The 22,903-nt window shown below is 34.6% G+C and overlaps 1 long non-coding RNA gene across 1 annotated transcript; it reads left to right on the top strand.

Annotated features, from left to right (window-relative positions):
- Positions 1 to 1,608: 1,608 nt before the first annotated feature.
- On the top strand, positions 1,609 to 3,692 carry LOC148629555 (uncharacterized). Its single transcript, XR_015916838.1, has 2 exons — positions 1,609 to 2,118; positions 2,764 to 3,692. It is a non-coding gene; the product is annotated as an uncharacterized LOC148629555 (long non-coding RNA).
- Positions 3,693 to 22,903: the final 19,211 nt, after the last annotated feature.

Raw genomic sequence — 22,903 nt, 5'->3', positions numbered from 1 at the left:
CGAACAAACAAACAAACATCTTTGATAAAAAGACCCTCTTTGTTATTTCCATTCAGGCTCCTTATCAGTTGCTTATGTCAGCCTTTGATAAAGGTACAATCACCCACAGCGTATGCGATTCAGCTTCTGAATCTGTTTTGATCTTCAACTTTGTGAGTTTCATGCTCGTGAAGTTTTGTGAGTTAAGCTCATATAGTTTTATGCTGAGGACGGATATCAGTTATCCGAAATATTCAATTTAAATTTTACCACCTTCTGGTGATGTTAAACATATTTAGACATATAGTATATATTATATATATAGTAATGATAATAAATAAAATGTGAATGTGTGAATGTTACGAAATGTTGAATGTTGAAATGAATAAATAAATTCAACAAAACGTATTAAATTACCAGTCGATTGTTGACAATTTTGTTAATCCCATCATAACATATTTATTTCTTCGAACATTAAAATATTATGCAATTTAGATTGAGAACTCTGAACAATTTGGCAAAGCAGATAGTTATATTTGTCATATCGTTTTAGTAAACACTTGCTAATATATAGTTCAGTTTTTAGCAAGAATTTTATCTGTTTTTAATGTTTTTGTGTGTGTGTCTGTGTATGTGTTTTTGCTTATAAGTTTTGCAAATTGCACACAAAAATATAAATAACAAAACCAAGTGTTTGTTTCGAGGAGATAAGTTTAAAAGAAAACACTTTTAGAATATATATATATATATATATATATATATATATATATATATATATATATATATATATATATATATATATATACTCGCCCTTGCCATTTTGGGCGAATACAAAATTTTTCCAACGTTAGGAGAATTGATTTGGTCGAAATTTTCCATCAAGTTATAAAGCATTTTTTGAATATCGGAGGTTGTATAGTATTAATTTTTGCTGGTCAATCGATTGGTCAGTTGTATTTTTTTAAAAACGTTATAAATAAGAAATTCCCCCGATCAAATTTCGCCCTTAAAATATAATACTCAAGTAAAAAAAGATGTTTTGAAAAATGGATAGGTCGGGGGAACCAGGAAAAGAGGTCCATTTTAAGGATAAGTGCAACTCATTCATCAACACCAGCATTTTCATTAGGATTTTACTATCATTTCAATGAAGAGAGACATTTACTTAAATGATTGAAGAGCTAAAATTTCTAATGAAAAATTCTGCGATTATTTGGGAACTTCAATGTTCCACAACAGAACCTCAAAAGAACAGCCACGCCCGAAAAGGATTTTTTTCTGACTGTTATCCGAACATAGTCGTTCCAAACAGGTAACCATCCTTTGCTATTAGGAATTTATCGGACCTTGTCATTATCGAGGACGATTAGACCTGAGACTATTTGTATGTGCAATGGCTGTACAAGTGGTAGTTCCAGGGGACTCAATCTTTCGGTTGCCGCCATGTTAAAATTTTCTGTATGACTTCAAGATTTTAAACACAACTTTTTCAAAATGTAATTTCTAGCGATCGAATGGACAGATTTACGTGAAATTATAATATATCGATTCAGAAAGTTGTAAATTTTGGATTTATCATAAGGAGATACACACATTCGGTAGATATAAAAAGAAATTAACCAGGTAAGTGGAAAAGCCATGTTTATTATTGTCCTGGTAAAACCGAGCCTTGGTTTTATGAAAAAACTTGATTTTGCCCATTTGAACCTAATGTTTTCATAATTATGATAAGGTTTTACAATGATTTATCATCATTTATGATATTAATTTGCATTTTAGAGAAATCTTATTGATCTAGCTCACATTTACAGCTCATTCTACACATGCCTAGTTTGTAGTTCATATTTTGCTAGTCCGCCATTTCTTATGTGTGTTCTTAGGAACCTCCCATTAAAATACATAATGTATGAGATGCTGCGATCGTAAAAAAGATTAATTTCATCAACGATAAAAATTTGCTTATTATTGATGCAGTTACTAAGATAGAAATTTGATCATGAAAGGCAGTATTATGAAATTAACCTTCGTTTACAAAATGTACATTTATTTCAAACACATTACCAGTCAAGTTGTCTTAATTACAGTATTAAAAATATGCTTAGAAACTACAGTACTACAAACCAAAAATAACAGACAACAGTAAGTCAGAAATACATTGTAACAATTGCACTTTACATGTATGTGTATGCGTATGTGTGTGTGTTTTTTTGTGGGGGGGGGAGGTATGCTTAAAAATGAAATAAAAAAGAAATATTGAAATATTCACTTTATGAAACAAAACAAAAAAAAAAAAAAAAAACGGATCAATGATTGTCCTAATAAAATTGTTAAAATAATAAAGGCAGGACCTTTTTTTTCACAAAATAATAAGGCAGGATAGTTTACAAATGTAGCTCTTCCCATAAAGATCAAATGGTTGTTCCTTTTTCATTTTAATTTATTTCATTTAACCATTCAATTTTAAAATTATTTACAGAACAAGAGGAATCGAACCTCCTACTCATTGCTAAATATGACATGAGTCCACCAGGGAACTGTCATTAAACATGTATTTTCTACTTAACAATGTATTGAATACATACTGAAGTTGCATTATAAAACACAATCAAGTGCGGTATCACAGCTGTTACCATCCTTTTCAATCAGGTCTTAACAAAATAGTACAAGTACAATGTACATGCAATTTATAATCATATATAGATATTAAAAGCTTACAATTATGAAAAGCTTTCAATTTTTATATGTATTACATGTATATTGATACTGGTTTGTTTTAATTTTCAGCATCCTAAGCAGTGTGAATTGAATTAATAGACAATGCACATGTATATGAAGCAGAAGGAAACATGACTTGCATGTCAATTATTCAACTGATTTGACCCATTTCAACAGCATATTGGACACACAATGACTTAAATTCAGTAAATGTTTAGTATGGGAGAATCAACACATTATATTTTGAGCATGAGGAAGGCGCAGATTAAATATTAGATGTATTTACCTATTTCCAGTTATCTGTTCAAGACTGACTCTTAATATAAAAATGTAAAACAATACAGTTGCAAATGTTTTCAGTATCTGGTATAAGACATACTGTGGTAAAATGTGATATAACTGTACATGTATAATTAAAGAAAATTGAATACATTAAGTATGTTCTTGTTTCTTATATGTGGCAAAGCCCAGTGGAAATTTCATTATTCTGATATCGGGTACATTTACTATATACATTTGTGCATGCATATACAGTATGCATTAAGTTGTCTATCTCTTTTTTTCCACTTGTGTTTACACATGAAGCCAACACAATGGACAGTCCAATTAAACCATACTTTTAAATTTAAACTTAACCATTACTGTGAACAAGGATTTATATATAACTCTGTGCTGTGAACACAAATTTTGCATAACCAACCAGTTTATTACTTAAAGCAGTCTTCTAGGATTCCTATTCCTGTTACCCAGGGCAAGTGAAATTTGGGTCAGGGAAAGTTAGGTACTTAGTTACATTTACCCATGGCAAGTTGAAAACTTCATATGCTGTAAGGATTCGTTTTGTGCACCAAGAGGAATGAAGGAAAAATAGTAGCTTAGTATATTTTTTACAGGTATCATGATAAATGTGTACTAGATAATAGTGTAATGATAATTGTTGAAAGTATTTGTATTCCTTGTATTTTAAATAAATGAAACAATAAATATATGTTGCCATTCTCCAGTCTTTTACCTTTACTTTGGGACATCAAAATCTATTGACTGTTGAAATTCTTCACAAAATTTACTTGATTAAATAATAATGAAAATCCATAATTTTACCCTTTCTGCTTACTGACAACATGGAGGCAAATTACCCACACATGTAAACAAAATTCATACACTTTTATAGTATATTACATGTATGATTTTAAAGTACACATTCTCGGCTTTATTTTGACTAATTTTAATCAGAAAACACACAAATAATGCACTTACAATGCATAGGTCTAGGTTCATTGTGTTTTGGTACTACATAGAGGGGGTGGGGTGGCCATTTAACTCAGATGTGGTTAGTGAGTCCCAAAGTACTTGAAATATCATTTTCCTACCCATTTAACCATTTTACAATTCCAAAGATAACAATACTATGTTAAATATCATTTTTAAAACCAAATCATCCATGCTAATCACATATGATATGGACTGAACTCTGAACATGGTCATACTTCTTGAAATTGGACATTCGTACCAGAATCATACACGCTTATCACATGTGAATTGGTATATACCCTTGATATCGCAATACTACGTGAAAAAGCACTTTCCTACCTACATCATACATGCTCATCATATTTGATTCGTACTGTGTTCTATGTATAACCTCACGACTTGAAATAGCATGTTCCTTCCCAAAACATACATGTTCATCGCATATGTCGATAATTGTACTATAAACATGGCCATTCTACATGAAAGATCACTTTTCTACCCAAAATCATTCATGCTCATGGTAAGTAATACCCTCTCGTCCCTCTAAAATGACCATTTTATGATTTCAAAGATAGCAATACCATGCGAAATACCATTTTTGTATCCAAATTATCCATGCGAATCACATACCATGTGGATTGAACTCTGAACACAGTCATACTACCTGAAAAAGCACATTGGTACTAGAATCATACCTGTTTATCACATCTGATTTGGTATGTACCCTTAATATTGCTATACTACGCGAAATAGCACTTTCCTACCTAAATCATATATGCTCATCAAATTTGACGCAAACCATATTATAAACATGACTATACCACTTTAAACATAAGCTTTATCAAACAAACATACATGCTCTTCACATCTAGTGTGAAATGTACACCTGACATAGTCATGCTACGTAAAATAGCAATTTCATACCTAAAATGTACTTGCTCATTACATGTGATGCCAGACTACTTTGAATAGCACTTTCTTACCTAAATTCATTCATTTTCATCACACCCGATTCGATGCCTACTCTACAAATGACCACCTTACTTGAAATTACACTTTTCAAACCATAGTACACTCATCACATCTGATCACAAATGTGCTGTTTCAAGTAGTATGGTTGTGTTCAGAGTAGAGTCTATTTCAGATGTGAAGAGGGTATGTGTTTGATTTGGAAAGTGATACTGCAAGAAGTATGGCCATATGAAGAGTACAATTCAAATCAGATAGTTTCGTTTTAGTAGAAATTACTAGTCTCAGTAGTAAGCCAATTTATGCCAACACTCCGTATTATATGTGATGACTTCGTACTTTCCATTTCAAGTAGTATGGTCATGTTAAGAGTATGGCACAATCAGATGTAATGAGCATGTTTGATTTTGGTAGGAAAGTGCTTTTTCAAGTGGTATGGCTATATTAATAATAGGGTTTGAATAACATATGATGGGTATGTATGATTTTGGTTATGAATTGCACTTTGAAGTAGTATGGCAATAGTTATAGTACAGTCCGCGTCAAATAAGATGAACATGTATATTTTGAGTAGGAAAATGCTATGATAGGTATTATGGCAGTGCTAAGAATACGGTACAAATGTGATGTGATGAGTCTGAATGTTTTGGGTAGGAAAGCGCCAGTTCATATAGTACCGATACATTATGAGCACATACGGAAAAGATGGAATCAACAAGTACACTTTTTGTATGAAAACCCGTTCTTACGTTGTCAATCAATGTTTAGAGTACATTAGGTATGGTTGGCTATATCAAGATCACAGTACAAATCAGATATAAGAACATGTATGAATATGTGTGAATCTGGTAGGAAAGTACTAGTTTTAGTTATATGCCCATATCAGCAGTAGGAGTCGGAGAAAATGTAATGACTATGAATATTTTGGGGTAGGAAAATGCTATTTCAAGTTCTTTGGCTATATTGAGATAGAAGTCGGCAACTGATGCGACAACCACATATGTGTTTGGTAGTTAAGTGCTATCTCAAGTGATTTGGCCATATGATGGGTACTGTCCACATCAGATGTGATGTTTTCGGTCGGAAAGTGCTATTTCAAAGAGTATGACAATGTTATCAATAAGGTTCGAAACAGATGTGATGAGCATGTACGATTAGGTACAAATGTATCAAATATAATGAGCATATATATTTATGTTGGAAAGTAAAGTGCTGTTTCAAGTAGTTTTGCTATATATTAGGAGTGCTGCTGGCGTCTTATGTGATGGGCATGTACAATTTTGTGAGGAAAATGCTGTTTCAAGTAGTATGGTTGTGTTCAGAGTAGAGTCTATTTCAGATGTGAAGAGGGTATATGTTTGATTTGGAAAGTGATACTGCAAGAAGTATGGCCATATGAAGAGTACAATTCAAATCAGATAGTTTCGTTTTAGTAGAAATTACTAGTCTCAGTAGTAAGCCAATTTATGCCAACACTCCGTATTATATGTGATGACTTCGTACTTTCCATTTCAAGTAGTATGGTCATGTTAAGAGTATGGCACAATCAGATGTAATGAGCATGTTTGATTTTGGTAGGAAAGTGCTTTTTCAAGTGGTATGGCTATATTAATAATAGGAATTGAATAACATATGATGGGTATGTATGATTTTGGTTAGGAATTGCACTTTGAAGTAGTATGGCAATAGTTATAGTACAGTCCGCGTCAAATAAGATGAACATGTATATTTTGAGTAGGAAAATGCTATGATAGGTATTATGGCAGTGCTAAGAATACGGTACAAATGTGATGTGATGAGTCTGAATGTTTTGGGTAGGAAAGCGCCAGTTCATATAGTACCGATACATTATGAGCACATACGAAAAAGATGGAATCAACAAGTACACTTTTTGTATGAAAACCCGTTCTTACGTTGTCAATCAATGTTTAGAGTACATTAGGTATGGTTGGCTATATCAAGATCACAGTACAAATCAGATATAAGAACATGTATGAATATGTGTGAATCTGGTAGGAAAGTACTAGTTTTAGTTATATGCCCATATCAGCAGTAGGAGTCGGAGAAAATGTAATGACTATGAATATTTTGGGGTAGGAAAATGCTATTTCAAGTTCTTTGGCTATATTGAGATAGAAGTCGGCAAATGATGCGACAACCACATATGTGTTTGGTAGTTAAGTGTTATCTCAAGTGATTCGGCCATATGATGGGTACTGTCCACATCAGATGTGATGTTTTCGGTGGGAATGTGGTATTTCACAGAGTATGACAATGTTATCAATAAGGTTCGAAACAGATGTGATGAGCATGTACGATTAGGTACAAATGTATCAAATATAATGAGCATATATATTTATGTTGGAAAGTAAAGTGCTGTTTCAAGTAGTTTTGCTATATATTAGGAGTGCTGCTGGCGTCTTATGTGATGGGCATGTACAATTTTGTGAGGAAAATGCTGTTTCAAGTAGTATGGTTGTGTTCAGAGTAGAGTCTATTTCAGATGTGAAGAGGGTATATGTTTGATTTGGAAAGTGATACTGCAAGTAGTATGGCCATATGAAGAGTACAATTCAAATCAGATAGTTTCGTTTTAGTAGAAATTACTAGTCTCAGTAGTAAGCCAATTTATGCCAACACTCCGTATTATATGTGATGACTTCATACTTTCCATTTCAAGTAGTATTGTCATGTAAAGAGTATGGCACAATCAGATGTAATGAGCATGTTTGATTTTGGTAGGAAAGTGCTTTTTCAAGTGGTATGGCTATATTAATAATAGGGTTTGAATACCATATGATGGGTATGTATGATTTTGGTTAGGAATTGCACTTTGAAGTAGTATGGCAATAGTTATAGTACAGTCCGCGTCAAATAAGATGAACATGTATATTTTGAGTAGGAAAATGCTATGATAGGTATTATGGCAGTGCTAAGAATACGGTACAAATGTGATGTGATGAGTCTGAATGTTTTGGGTAGGAAAGCGCCAGTTCATATAGTACCGATACATTATGAGCACATACGAAAAAGATGGAATCAACAAGTACACTTTTTGTATGAAAACCCGTTCTTACGTTGTCAATCAATGTTTAGAGTACATTAGGTATGGTTGGCTATATCAAGATCACAGTACAAATCAGATATAAGAACATGTATGAATATGTGTGAATCTGGTAGGAAAGTACTAGTTTTAGTTATATGCCCATATCAGCAGTAGGAGTCGGAGAAAATGTAATGACTATGAATATTTGGGGTAGGAAAATGCTATTTCAAGTTCTTTGGCTATATTGAGATAGAAGTCGGCAACTGATGCGAGAACCACATATGTGTGTGGTAGTTTAGTGCTATTTCAAGTGATTCGGCCATATGAAGGGTACTGTCCACATCAGATGTGATGTTTTCGGTGGGAATGTGCTATTTCACAGAGTATAACAATGTTATCAATAGGGTTCGAAACAGATGTGATGAGCATGTACGATTAGGTACAAATGTATCAAATATAATGAGCATATATATTTATGTTGGAAAGTGCTGTTTCAAGTAGTTTTGCTATATATTAGGAGTGCTGCTGGCGTCTTATGTGATGGGCATGTACAATTTTGTGAGGAAAATGCTGTTTCAAGTAGTATGGTTGTGTTCAGAGTAGAGTCTATTTCAGATGTGAAGAGGGTATATGTTTGATTTGGAAAGTGATACTGCAAGAAGTATGGCCATATGAAGAGTACAATTCAAATCAGATAGTTTCGTTTTAGTAGAAATTACTAGTCTCAGTAGTAAGCCAATTTATGCCAACACTCCGTATTATATGTGATGACTTCGTACTTTCCATTTCAAGTAGTATGGTCATGTTAAGAGTATGGCACAATCAGATGTAATGAGCATGTTTGATTTTGGTAGGAAAGTGCTTTTTCAAGTGGTATGGCTATATTAATAATAAGGTTTGAATAACATATGATGGGTATGTATGATTTTGGTTAGGAATTGCACTTTGAAGTAGTATGGCAATAGTTATAGTACAGTCCGCGTCAAATAAGATGAACATGTATATTTTGAGTAGGAAAATGCTATGATAGGTATTATGGCAGTGCTAAGAATACGGTACAAATGTGATGTGATGAGTCTGAATATTTTGGGTAGGAAAGCGCTAGTTCATATAGTACCGATACATTATGAGCACATACGAAAAAGATGGAATCAACAAGTACACTTTTTGTATGAAAACCCGTTCTTACGTTGTCAATCAATGTTTAGAGTACATTAGGTATGGTTGGCTATATCAAGAGCACAGTACAAATCAGATATAAGAACATGTATGAATATGTGTGAATCTGGTAGGAAAGTACTAGTTTTAGTTATATGCCCATGTCAGCAGTAGGGGTCGGAGAAAATGTAATGACTATGAATATTTTGGGGTAGGAAAATGCTATTTCAAGTTCCTTGGCTATATTGAGATAGAAGTCGGCAACTGATGCGAGAACCACATATGTGTTTGGTAGTTAAGTGCTATCTCAAGTGATTTGGCCATATGATGGGTACTGTCCACATCAGATGTGATGTTTTCGGTGGGAAAGTGCTATTTCACAGAGTATGACAATGTTATCAATAGGGTTCGAAACAGATGTGATGAGCATATACGATTAGGTACAAATGTATCAAATATAATGAGCACATATATTTATGTTGGAATGTGCTGTTTCAAGTAGTTTTGCTATATATTAGGAGTGCTGCTGGCGTCTTATGTGATGGGCATGTACAATTTTGTGAGGAAAATGCTGTTTCAAGTAGTATGGTTGTGTTCAGAGTAGAGTCTATTTCAGATGTGAAGAGGGTATATGTCTGATTTGGAAAGTGATACTGCAAGAAGTATGGCCATATGAAGAGTACAATTCAAATCAGATAGTTTCGTTTTAGTAGAAATTACTAGTCTCAGTAGTAAGCCAATTTATGCCAACACTCCGTATTATATGTGATGACTTCGTACTTTCCATTTCAAGTAGTATGGTCATGTTAAGAGTATGGCACAATCAGATGTAATGAGCATGTTTGATTTTGGTAGGAAAGTGCTTTTTCAAGTGGTATGGCTATATTAATAATAGGGTTTGAATAACATATGATGGGTATGTATGATTTTGGTTAGGAAATGCACTTAGAAGTAGTATGGCAAAAGTTATAGTACAGTCGGCGTCAAGTAAGATGAACATGTATATTTTGAGTAGGAAAATGCTATGATAGGTATTATGGCAATGTTAAGAATACGGTACAAATGTGATGTGATGAGTCTGAATATTTTGGGTAGGAAAGCGCTAGTTCATATAGTACCGATACATTATGAGCACATACGAAAAAGATGGAATCAACAAGTACACTTTTTGTATGAAAACCCGTTCTTACGTTGTCAATCAATGTTTAGAGTACATTAGGTATGGTTGGCTATATCAAGAGCACAGTACAAATCAGATATAAGAACATGTATGAATATGTGTGAATCTGGTAGGAAAGTACTAGTTTTAGTTATATGCCCATGTCAGCAGTAGGGGTCGGAGAAAATGTAATGACTATGAATATTTTGGGGTAGGAAAATGCTATTTCAAGTTCCTTGGCTATATTGAGATAGAAGTCGGCAACTGATGCGAGAACCACATATGTGTTTGGTAGTTAAGTGCTATCTCAAGTGATTTGGCCATATGATGGGTACTGTCCACATCAGATGTGATGTTTTCGGTGGGAAAGTGCTATTTCACAGAGTATGACAATGTTATCAATAGGGTTCGAAACAGATGTGATGAGCATATACGATTAGGTACAAATGTATCAAATATAATGAGCACATATATTTATGTTGGAATGTGCTGTTTCAAGTAGTTTTGCTATATATTAGGAGTGCTGCTGGCGTCTTATGTGATGGGCATGTACAATTTTGTGAGGAAAATGCTGTTTCAAGTAGTATGGTTGTGTTCAGAGTAGAGTCTATTTCAGATGTGAAGAGGGTATATGTCTGATTTGGAAAGTGATACTGCAAGAAGTATGGCCATATGAAGAGTACAATTCAAATCAGATAGTTTCGTTTTAGTAGAAATTACTAGTCTCAGTAGTAAGCCAATTTATGCCAACACTCCGTATTATATGTGATGACTTCGTACTTTCCATTTCAAGTAGTATGGTCATGTTAAGAGTATGGCACAATCAGATGTAATGAGCATGTTTGATTTTGGTAGGAAAGTGCTTTTTCAAGTGGTATGGCTATATTAATAATAGGGTTTGAATAACATATGATGGGTATGTATGATTTTGGTTAGGAAATGCACTTAGAAGTAGTATGGCAAAAGTTATAGTACAGTCGGCGTCAAGTAAGATGAACATGTATATTTTGAGTAGGAAAATGCTATGATAGGTATTATGGCAATGTTAAGAATACGGTACAAATGTGATGTGATGAGTCTGAATATTTTGGGTAGGAAAGCGCTAGTTCATATAGTACCGATACATTATGAGCACATACGAAAAAGATGGAATCAACAAGTACACTTTTTGTATGAAAACCCGTTCTTACGTTGTCAATCAATGTTTAGAGTACATTAGGTATGGTTGGCTATATCAAGAGCACAGTACAAATCAGATATAAGAACATGTATGAATATGTGTGAATCTGGTAGGAAAGTACTAGTTTTAGTTATATGCCCATGTCAGCAGTAGGGGTCGGAGAAAATGTAATGACTATGAATATTTTGGGGTAGGAAAATGCTATTTCAAGTTCCTTGGCTATATTGAGATAGAAGTCGGCAACTGATGCGAGAACCACATATGTGTTTGGTAGTTAAGTGCTATCTCAAGTGATTTGGCCATATGATGGGTACTGTCCACATCAGATGTGATGTTTTCGGTGGGAAAGTGCTATTTCACAGAGTATGACAATGTTATCAATAGGGTTCGAAACAGATGTGATGAGCATATACGATTAGGTACAAATGTATCAAATATAATGAGCATATATATTTATGTTGGAATGTGCTGTTTCAAGTAGTTTTGCTATATATTAGGAGTGCTGCTGGCGTCTTATGTGATGGGCATGTACAATTTTGTGAGGAAAATGCTGTTTCAAGTAGTATGGTTGTGTTCAGAGTAGAGTCTATTTCAGATGTGAAGAGGGTATATGTCTGATTTGGAAAGTGATACTGCAAGAAGTATGGCCATATGAAGAGTACAATTCAAATCAGATAGTTTCGTTTTAGTAGAAATTACTAGTCTCAGTAGTAAGCCAATTTATGCCAACACTCCGTATTATATGTGATGACTTCGTACTTTCCATTTCAAGTAGTATGGTCATGTTAAGAGTATGGCACAATCAGATGTAATGAGCATGTTTGATTTTGGTAGGAAAGTGCTTTTTCAAGTGGTATGGCTATATTAATAATAGGGTTTGAATAACATATGATGGGTATGTATGATTTTGGTTAGGAAATGCACTTAGAAGTAGTATGGCAAAAGTTATAGTACAGTCGGCGTCAAGTAAGATGAACATGTATATTTTGAGTAGGAAAATGCTATGATAGGTATTATGGCAATGTTAAGAATACGGTACAAATGTGATGTGATGAGTCTGAATATTTTGGGTAGGAAAGCGCTAGTTCATATAGTACCGATACATTATGAGCACATACGAAAAAGATGGAATCAACAAGTACACTTTTTGTATGAAAACCCGTTCTTACGTTGTCAATCAATGTTTAGAGTACATTAGGTATGGTTGGCTATATCAAGAGCACAGTACAAATCAGATATAAGAACATGTATGAATATGTGTGAATCTGGTAGGAAAGTACTAGTTTTAGTTATATGCCCATGTCAGCAGTAGGGGTCGGAGAAAATGTAATGACTATGAATATTTTGGGGTAGGAAAATGCTATTTCAAGTTCCTTGGCTATATTGAGATAGAAGTCGGCAACTGATGCGAGAACCACATATGTGTTTGGTAGTTAAGTGCTATCTCAAGTGATTTGGCCATATGATGGGTACTGTCCACATCAGATGTGATGTTTTCGGTGGGAAAGTGCTATTTCACAGAGTATGACAATGTTATCAATAGGGTTCGAAACAGATGTGATGAGCGTATACGATTAGGTACAAATGTATCAAATATAATGAGCATATATATTTATGTTGGAAAGTGCTGTTTCAAGTAGTTTTGCTATATATTAGGAGTGCTGCTGGCGTCTTATGTGATGGGCATGTACAATTTTGTGAGGAAAATGCTGTTTCAAGTAGTATGGTTGTGTTCAGAGTAGAGTCTATTTCAGATGTGAAGAGGGTATATGTTTGATTTGGAAAGTGATACTCCAAGAAGTATGGCCATATGAAGAGTACAATTCACATCAGATAGTTTCGTTTTAGTAGAAATTACTAGTCTCAGTAGTAAGCCAATTTATGCCAACACTCCATATTATATGTGATGACTTCGCACTTTCCATTTCAAGTAGTATGGTCATGTTAAGAGTATGGCACAATCAGATGTAATGAGCATGTTTGATTTTGGTAGGAAAGTGCTTTTTCAAGTGGTATGGCTATATTAATAATAGGGTTTGAACAACATATGATGGGTATGTATGATTTTGGTTAGGAAATGCACTTAGAAGTAGTATGGCAAAAGTTATAGTACAGTCGGCGTCAAGTAAGATGAACATGTATATTTTGAGTAGGAAAATGCTATGATAGGTATTATGGCAATGTTAAGAATACGGTACAAATGTGATGTGATGAGTCTGAATATTTTGGGTAGGAAAGCGCTAGTTCATATAGTACCGATACATTATGAGCACATACGAAAAAGATGGAATCAACAAGTACACTTTTTGTATGAAAACCCGTTCTTACGTTGTCAATCAATGTTTAGAGTACATTAGGTATGGTTGGCTATATCAAGAGCACAGTACAAATCAGATATAAGAACATGTATGAATATGTGTGAATCTGGTAGGAAAGTACTAGTTTTAGTTATATGCCCATGTCAGCAGTAGGGGTCGGAGAAAATGTAATGACTATGAATATTTTGGGGTAGGAAAATGCTATTTCAAGTTCCTTGGCTATATTGAGATAGAAGTCGGCAACTGATGCGAGAACCACATATGTGTTTGGTAGTTAAGTGCTATCTCAAGTGATTTGGCCATATGATGGGTACTGTCCACATCAGATGTGATGTTTTCGGTGGGAAAGTGCTATTTCACAGAGTATGACAATGTTATCAATAGGGTTCGAAACAGATGTGATGAGCATATACGATTAGGTACAAATGTATCAAATATAATGAGCACATATATTTATGTTGGAATGTGCTGTTTCAAGTAGTTTTGCTATATATTAGGAGTGCTGCTGGCGTCTTATGTGATGGGCATGTACAATTTTGTGAGGAAAATGCTGTTTCAAGTAGTATGGTTGTGTTCAGAGTAGAGTCTATTTCAGATGTGAAGAGGGTATATGTCTGATTTGGAAAGTGATACTGCAAGAAGTATGGCCATATGAAGAGTACAATTCAAATCAGATAGTTTCGTTTTAGTAGAAATTACTAGTCTCAGTAGTAAGCCAATTTATGCCAACACTCCGTATTATATGTGATGACTTCGTACTTTCCATTTCAAGTAGTATGGTCATGTTAAGAGTATGGCACAATCAGATGTAATGAGCATGTTTGATTTTGGTAGGAAAGTGCTTTTTCAAGTGGTATGGCTATATTAATAATAGGGTTTGAATAACATATGATGGGTATGTATGATTTTGGTTAGGAAATGCACTTAGAAGTAGTATGGCAAAAGTTATAGTACAGTCGGCGTCAAGTAAGATGAACATGTATATTTTGAGTAGGAAAATGCTATGATAGGTATTATGGCAATGTTAAGAATACGGTACAAATGTGATGTGATGAGTCTGAATATTTTGGGTAGGAAAGCGCTAGTTCATATAGTACCGATACATTATGAGCACATACGAAAAAGATGGAATCAACAAGTACACTTTTTGTATGAAAACCCGTTCTTACGTTGTCAATCAATGTTTAGAGTACATTAGGTATGGTTGGCTATATCAAGAGCACAGTACAAATCAGATATAAGAACATGTATGAATATGTGTGAATCTGGTAGGAAAGTACTAGTTTTAGTTATATGCCCATGTCAGCAGTAGGGGTCGGAGAAAATGTAATGACTATGAATATTTTGGGGTAGGAAAATGCTATTTCAAGTTCCTTGGCTATATTGAGATAGAAGTCGGCAACTGATGCGAGAACCACATATGTGTTTGGTAGTTAAGTGCTATCTCAAGTGATTTGGCCATATGATGGGTACTGTCCACATCAGATGTGATGTTTTCGGTGGGAAAGTGCTATTTCACAGAGTATGACAATGTTATCAATAGGGTTCGAAACAGATGTGATGAGCATATACGATTAGGTACAAATGTATCAAATATAATGAGCATATATATTTATGTTGGAATGTGCTGTTTCAAGTAGTTTTGCTATATATTAGGAGTGCTGCTGGCGTCTTATGTGATGGGCATGTACAATTTTGTGAGGAAAATGCTGTTTCAAGTAGTATGGTTGTGTTCAGAGTAGAGTCTATTTCAGATGTGAAGAGGGTATATGTCTGATTTGGAAAGTGATACTGCAAGAAGTATGGCCATATGAAGAGTACAATTCAAATCAGATAGTTTCGTTTTAGTAGAAATTACTAGTCTCAGTAGTAAGCCAATTTATGCCAACACTCCGTATTATATGTGATGACTTCGTACTTTCCATTTCAAGTAGTATGGTCATGTTAAGAGTATGGCACAATCAGATGTAATGAGCATGTTTGATTTTGGTAGGAAAGTGCTTTTTCAAGTGGTATGGCTATATTAATAATAGGGTTTGAATAACATATGATGGGTATGTATGATTTTGGTTAGGAAATGCACTTAGAAGTAGTATGGCAAAAGTTATAGTACAGTCGGCGTCAAGTAAGATGAACATGTATATTTTGAGTAGGAAAATGCTATGATAGGTATTATGGCAATGTTAAGAATACGGTACAAATGTGATGTGATGAGTCTGAATATTTTGGGTAGGAAAGCGCTAGTTCATATAGTACCGATACATTATGAGCACATACGAAAAAGATGGAATCAACAAGTACACTTTTTGTATGAAAACCCGTTCTTACGTTGTCAATCAATGTTTAGAGTACATTAGGTATGGTTGGCTATATCAAGAGCACAGTACAAATCAGATATAAGAACATGTATGAATATGTGTGAATCTGGTAGGAAAGTACTAGTTTTAGTTATATGCCCATGTCAGCAGTAGGGGTCGGAGAAAATGTAATGACTATGAATATTTTGGGGTAGGAAAATGCTATTTCAAGTTCCTTGGCTATATTGAGATAGAAGTCGGCAACTGATGCGAGAACCACATATGTGTTTGGTAGTTAAGTGCTATCTCAAGTGATTTGGCCATATGATGGGTACTGTCCACATCAGATGTGATGTTTTCGGTGGGAAAGTGCTATTTCACAGAGTATGACAATGTTATCAATAGGGTTCGAAACAGATGTGATGAGCATATACGATTAGGTACAAATGTATCAAATATAATGAGCATATATATTTATGTTGGAATGTGCTGTTTCAAATAGTTTTGCTATATATTAGGAGTGCTGCTGGCGTCTTATGTGATGGGCATGTACAATTTTGTGAGGAAAATGCTGTTTCAAGTAGTATGGTTGTGTTCAGAGTAGAGTCTATTTCAGATGTGAAGAGGGTATATGTCTGATTTGGAAAGTGATACTGCAAGAAGTATGGCCATATGAAGAGTACAATTCAAATCAGATAGTTTCGTTTTAGTAGAAATTACTAGTCTCAGTAGTAAGCCAATTTATGCCAACACTCCGTATTATATGTGATGACTTCGTACTTTCCATTTCAAGTAGTATGGTCATGTTAAGAGTATGGCACAATCAGATGTAATGAGCATGTTTGATTTTGGTAGGAAAGTGCTTTTTCAAGTGGTATGGCTATATTAATAATAGGGTTTGAATAACATATGATGGGTATGTATGATTTTGGTTAGGAAATGCACTTAGAAGTAGTATGGCAAAAGTTATAGTACAGTCGGCGTCAAGTAAGATGAACATGTATATTTTGAGTAGGAAAATGCTATGATAGGTATTATGGCAATGTTAAGAATACGGTACAAATGTGATGTGATGAGTCTGAATATTTTGGGTAGGAAAGCGCTAGTTCATATAGTACCGATACATTATGAGCACATACGAAAAAGATGGAATCAACAAGTACACTTTTTGTATGAAAACCCGTTCTTACGTTGTCAATCAATGTTTAGAGTACATTAGGTATGGTTGGCTATATCAAGAGCACAGTACAAATCAGATATAAGAACATGTATGAATATGTGTGAATCTGGTAGGAAAGTACTAGTTTTAGTTATATGCCCATGTCAGCAGTAGGGGTCGGAGAAAATGTAATGACTATGAATATTTTGGGGTAGGAAAATGCTATTTCAAGTTCCTTGGCTATATTGAGATAGAAGTCGGCAACTGATGCGAGAACCACATATGTGTTTGGTAGTTAAGTGCTATCTCAAGTGATTTGGCCATATGATGGGTACTGTCCACATCAGATGTGATGTTTTCGGTGGGAAAGTGCTATTTCACAGAGTATGACAATGTTATCAATAGGGTTCGAAACAGATGTGATGAGCGTATACGATTAGGTACAAATGTATCAAATATAATGAGCATATATATTTATGTTGGAAAGTGCTGTTTCAAGTAGTTTTGCTATATATTAGGAGTGCTGCTGGCGTCTTATGTGATGGGCATGTACAATTTTGTGAGGAAAATGCTGTTTCAAGTAGTATGGTTGTGTTCAGAGTAGAGTCTATTTCAGATGTGAAGAGGGTATATGTTTGATTTGGAAAGTGATACTCCAAGAAGTATGGCCATATGAAGAGTACAATTCACATCAGATAGTTTCGTTTTAGTAGAAATTACTAGTCTCAGTAGTAAGCCAATTTATGCCAACACTCCATATTATATGTGATGACTTCGCACTTTCCATTTCAAGTAGTATGGTCATGTTAAGAGTATGGCACAATCAGATGTAATGAGCATGTTTGATTTTGGTAGGAAAGTGCTTTTTCAAGTGGTATGGCTATATTAATAATAGGGTTTGAATAACATATGATGGGTATGTATGATTTTGGTTAGGAAATGCACTTAGAAGTAGTATGGCAAAAGTTATAGTACAGTCGGCGTCAAGTAAGATGAACATGTATATTTTGAGTAGGAAAATGCTATGATAGGTATTATGGCAATGTTAAGAATACGGTACAAATGTGATGTGATGAGTCTGAATATTTTGGGTAGGAAAGCGCTAGTTCATATAGTACCGATACATTATGAGCACATACGAAAAAGATGGAATCAACAAGTACACTTTTTGTATGAAAACCCGTTCTTACGTTGTCAATCAATGTTTAGAGTACATTAGGTATGGTTGGCTATATCAAGAGCACAGTACAAATCAGATATAAGAACATGTATGAATATGTGTGAATCTGGTAGGAAAGTACTAGTTTTAGTTATATGCCCATGTCAGCAGTAGGGGTCGGAGAAAATGTAATGACTATGAATATTTTGGGGTAGGAAAATGCTATTTCAAGTTCCTTGGCTATATTGAGATAGAAGTCGGCAACTGATGCGAGAACCACATATGTGTTTGGTAGTTAAGTGCTATCTCAAGTGATTTGGCCATATGATGGGTACTGTCCACATCAGATGTGATGTTTTCGGTGGGAAAGTGCTATTTCACAGAGTATGACAATGTTATCAATAGGGTTCGAAACAGATGTGATGAGCATATACGATTAGGTACAAATGTATCAAATATAATGAGCACATATATTTATGTTGGAATGTGCTGTTTCAAGTAGTTTTGCTATATATTAGGAGTGCTGCTGGCGTCTTATGTGATGGGCATGTACAATTTTGTGAGGAAAATGCTGTTTCAAGTAGTATGGTTGTGTTCAGAGTAGAGTCTATTTCAGATGTGAAGAGGGTATATGTCTGATTTGGAAAGTGATACTGCAAGAAGTATGGCCATATGAAGAGTACAATTCAAATCAGATAGTTTCGTTTTAGTAGAAATTACTAGTCTCAGTAGTAAGCCAATTTATGCCAACACTCCGTATTATATGTGATGACTTCGTACTTTCCATTTCAAGTAGTATGGTCATGTTAAGAGTATGGCACAATCAGATGTAATGAGCATGTTTGATTTTGGTAGGAAAGTGCTTTTTCAAGTGGTATGGCTATATTAATAATAGGGTTTGAATAACATATGATGGGTATGTATGATTTTGGTTAGGAAATGCACTTAGAAGTAGTATGGCAAAAGTTATAGTACAGTCGGCGTCAAGTAAGATGAACATGTATATTTTGAGTAGGAAAATGCTATGATAGGTATTATGGCAATGTTAAGAATACGGTACAAATGTGATGTGATGAGTCTGAATATTTTGGGTAGGAAAGCGCTAGTTCATATAGTACCGATACATTATGAGCACATACGAAAAAGATGGAATCAACAAGTACACTTTTTGTATGAAAACCCGTTCTTACGTTGTCAATCAATGTTTAGAGTACATTAGGTATGGTTGGCTATATCAAGAGCACAGTACAAATCAGATATAAGAACATGTATGAATATGTGTGAATCTGGTAGGAAAGTACTAGTTTTAGTTATATGCCCATGTCAGCAGTAGGGGTCGGAGAAAATGTAATGACTATGAATATTTTGGGGTAGGAAAATGCTATTTCAAGTTCTTTGGCTATATTGAGATAGAAGTCGGCAACTGATGCGAGAACCACATATGTGTTTGGTAGTTAAGTGCTATCTCAAGTGATTTGGCCATATGATGGGTACTGTCCACATCAGATGTGATGTTTTCGGTGGGAAAGTGCTATTTCACAGAGTATGACAATGTTATCAATAGGGTTCGAAACAGATGTGATGAGCATATACGATTAGGTACAAATGTATCAAATATAATGAGCATATATATTTATGTTGGAATGTGCTGTTTCAAATAGTTTTGCTATATATTAGGAGTGCTGCTGGCGTCTTATGTGATGGGCATGTACAATTTTGTGAGGAAAATGCTGTTTCAAGTAGTATGGTTGTGTTCAGAGTAGAGTCTATTTCAGATGTGAAGAGGGTATATGTCTGATTTGGAAAGTGATACTGCAAGAAGTATGGCCATATGAAGAGTACAATTCAAATCAGATAGTTTCGTTTTAGTAGAAATTACTAGTCTCAGTAGTAAGCCAATTTATGCCAACACTCCGTATTATATGTGATGACTTCGTACTTTCCATTTCAAGTAGTATGGTCATGTTAAGAGTATGGCACAATCAGATGTAATGAGCATGTTTGATTTTGGTAGGAAAGTGCTTTTTCAAGTGGTATGGCTATATTAATAATAGGGTTTGAATAACATATGATGGGTATGTATGATTTTGGTTAGGAAATGCACTTAGAAGTAGTATGGCAAAAGTTATAGTACAGTCGGCGTCAAGTAAGATGAACATGTATATTTTGAGTAGGAAAATGCTATGATAGGTATTATGGCAATGTTAAGAATACGGTACAAATGTGATGTGATGAGTCTGAATATTTTGGGTAGGAAAGCGCTAGTTCATATAGTACCGATACATTATGAGCACATACGAAAATGATGGAATCAACAAGTACACTTTTTGTATGAAAACCCGTTCTTACGTTGTCAATCAATGTTTAGAGTACATTAGGTATGGTTGGCTATATCAAGAGCACAGTACAAATCAGATATAAGAACATGTATGAATATGTGTGAATCTGGTAGGAAAGTACTAGTTTTAGTTATATGCCCATGTCAGCAGTAGGGGTCGGAGAAAATGTAATGACTATGAATATTTTGGGGTAGGAAAATGCTATTTCAAGTTCCTTGGCTATATTGAGATAGAAGTCGGCAACTGATGCGAGAACCACATATGTGTTTGGTAGTTAAGTGCTATCTCAAGTGATTCGGCCATATGATGGGTACTGTCCACATCAGATGTGATATTTTCGGTGGTAAGGTGCTATTTCATAGAGTATGACAATGTTATCAATAGGGTTCGAAACAGATGTGATGAGCATATACGATTAGGTACAAATGTATCAAATATAATGAGCATATATATTTATGTTGGAAAGTAAAGTGCTGTTTCAAGTAGTTTTGCTATATCTTAGGAGTGCTGCTGGCGTCTTATGTGATGGGCATGTACAATTTTGTGAGGAAAATGCTGTTTCAAGTAGTATGGTTGTGTTCAGAGTAGAGTCTATTTCAGATGTGAAGAGGGTATATGTTTGATTTGGAAAGTGATACTGCAAGTAGTATGGCCATATGAAGAGTACAATTCACATCAGATAGTTTCGTTTTAGTAGAAATTACTAGTCTCAGTAGTAAGCCAATTTATGCCAACACTCCGTATTATATGTGATGACTTCGTACTTTCCATTTCAATTAGTATGGTCATGTTAAGAGTATGGCACAATCAGATGTAATGAGCATGATTGATTTTGGTAGGAAAGTGCTTTTTTAAGTGGTATGGCTATATCAATAAAAGAGTTTGAATAACATATGACGGGTATGTATGATTTTGGTTAGGAATTGCACTTTGAAGTAGTATGGCAATAGTTATAGTACAGTCCGCGTCAAATAAGATGAACATGTATATTTTGAGTAGGAAAATGTAATGATAGGTATTATGGCAATGCTAAGAATACGGTACAAATGTAATGTGATGAGTCTGAATGTCGTGGGTAGGAAAGCGCTAGTTCATATACTACCGATACATTATGAGCACATACGAAAAAGATGGAATCAACAAGTACACTTTTTGTATGAAAACCCGTTCTTACGTTGTCAATCAATGTTTAGTGTACATTAGGTATGGTTGGCTATATCAAGAGCACAGTACAAATCAGATATAAGAACATGTATGAATATGTGTGAATCTGTTAGGAAAGTACTATTTTTAGTTATATGACCATGTCAGCAGTAGGAGTCGGAGAAAATGTAATGACTATGAATATTTTGGTGTAGAAAAATGTTATTTCAAGTTCTTTGGCTATATTGAGAGAGAAGTCGGCAACTGATGCACGAATCACATATGTGTTTGGTAGTTAAGTGCTATTTCAAGTGATTTGGGCATATGATGGGTACTGTCCACATCAGATGTGATGTTTTCTGTGGAAAAGTGCTATTTCACAGAGTATGACAATGTTATGAATAGGGTCCGAAACAGATGTGATGAGCATGTACGATTAGGTACAAATGTATTAAATATAATGAGCATATATATTTATGTTGGAAAGTGCTGTTTCAAGTAGTTTTGCTATATATTAGGAGTGCTGCTGGCGTCTTATGTGATGGGCATGTACAATTTTGTGAGGAAAATGCTGTTTCAAGTAGTATGGTTGTGTTCAGAGTAGAGTCTATTTCAGATGTGAAGAGGGTATATGTTTGATTTGGAAAGTGATACTGCAAGTAGTATGGCCATATGAAGAGTACAATTTACATCAGATAGTTTCGTTTTAGTAGAAATTACTAGTCTCAGTAGTAAGCCAATTTATGCCAACACTCCGTATTATATGTAATGACTTCGTACTTTCCATTTCAAGTAGTATGGTCATGTTAAGAGTATGGCACAATCAGATGTAATGAGCATGATTGATTTTGGTAGGAATGTGCTTTTTCAAGTGGTATCGCTATATTAATAATAGGGTTTGAATAACATATGATGGGTACGTATGATTTTGGTTAGGAATTTGCACTTTGAACTAGTATGGCAATAGTTATAGTACAGTCCGCGTCAAATAAGATGAACATGTACATTTTGAGTAGGAAAATGCAATGATA

This window comes from Perna viridis, chromosome 1 (assembly GCF_037379345.1).
Source record: "Perna viridis isolate PV_CMFRI_1.1 ecotype Kerala chromosome 1, ASM3737934v1, whole genome shotgun sequence".
NCBI classification, from domain to species: Eukaryota; Metazoa; Mollusca; class Bivalvia; order Mytilida; family Mytilidae; genus Perna; species Perna viridis.
Note: the sequence above shows the minus strand (reverse complement) of the source record. Positions and strands in the feature narration are given on the sequence as shown.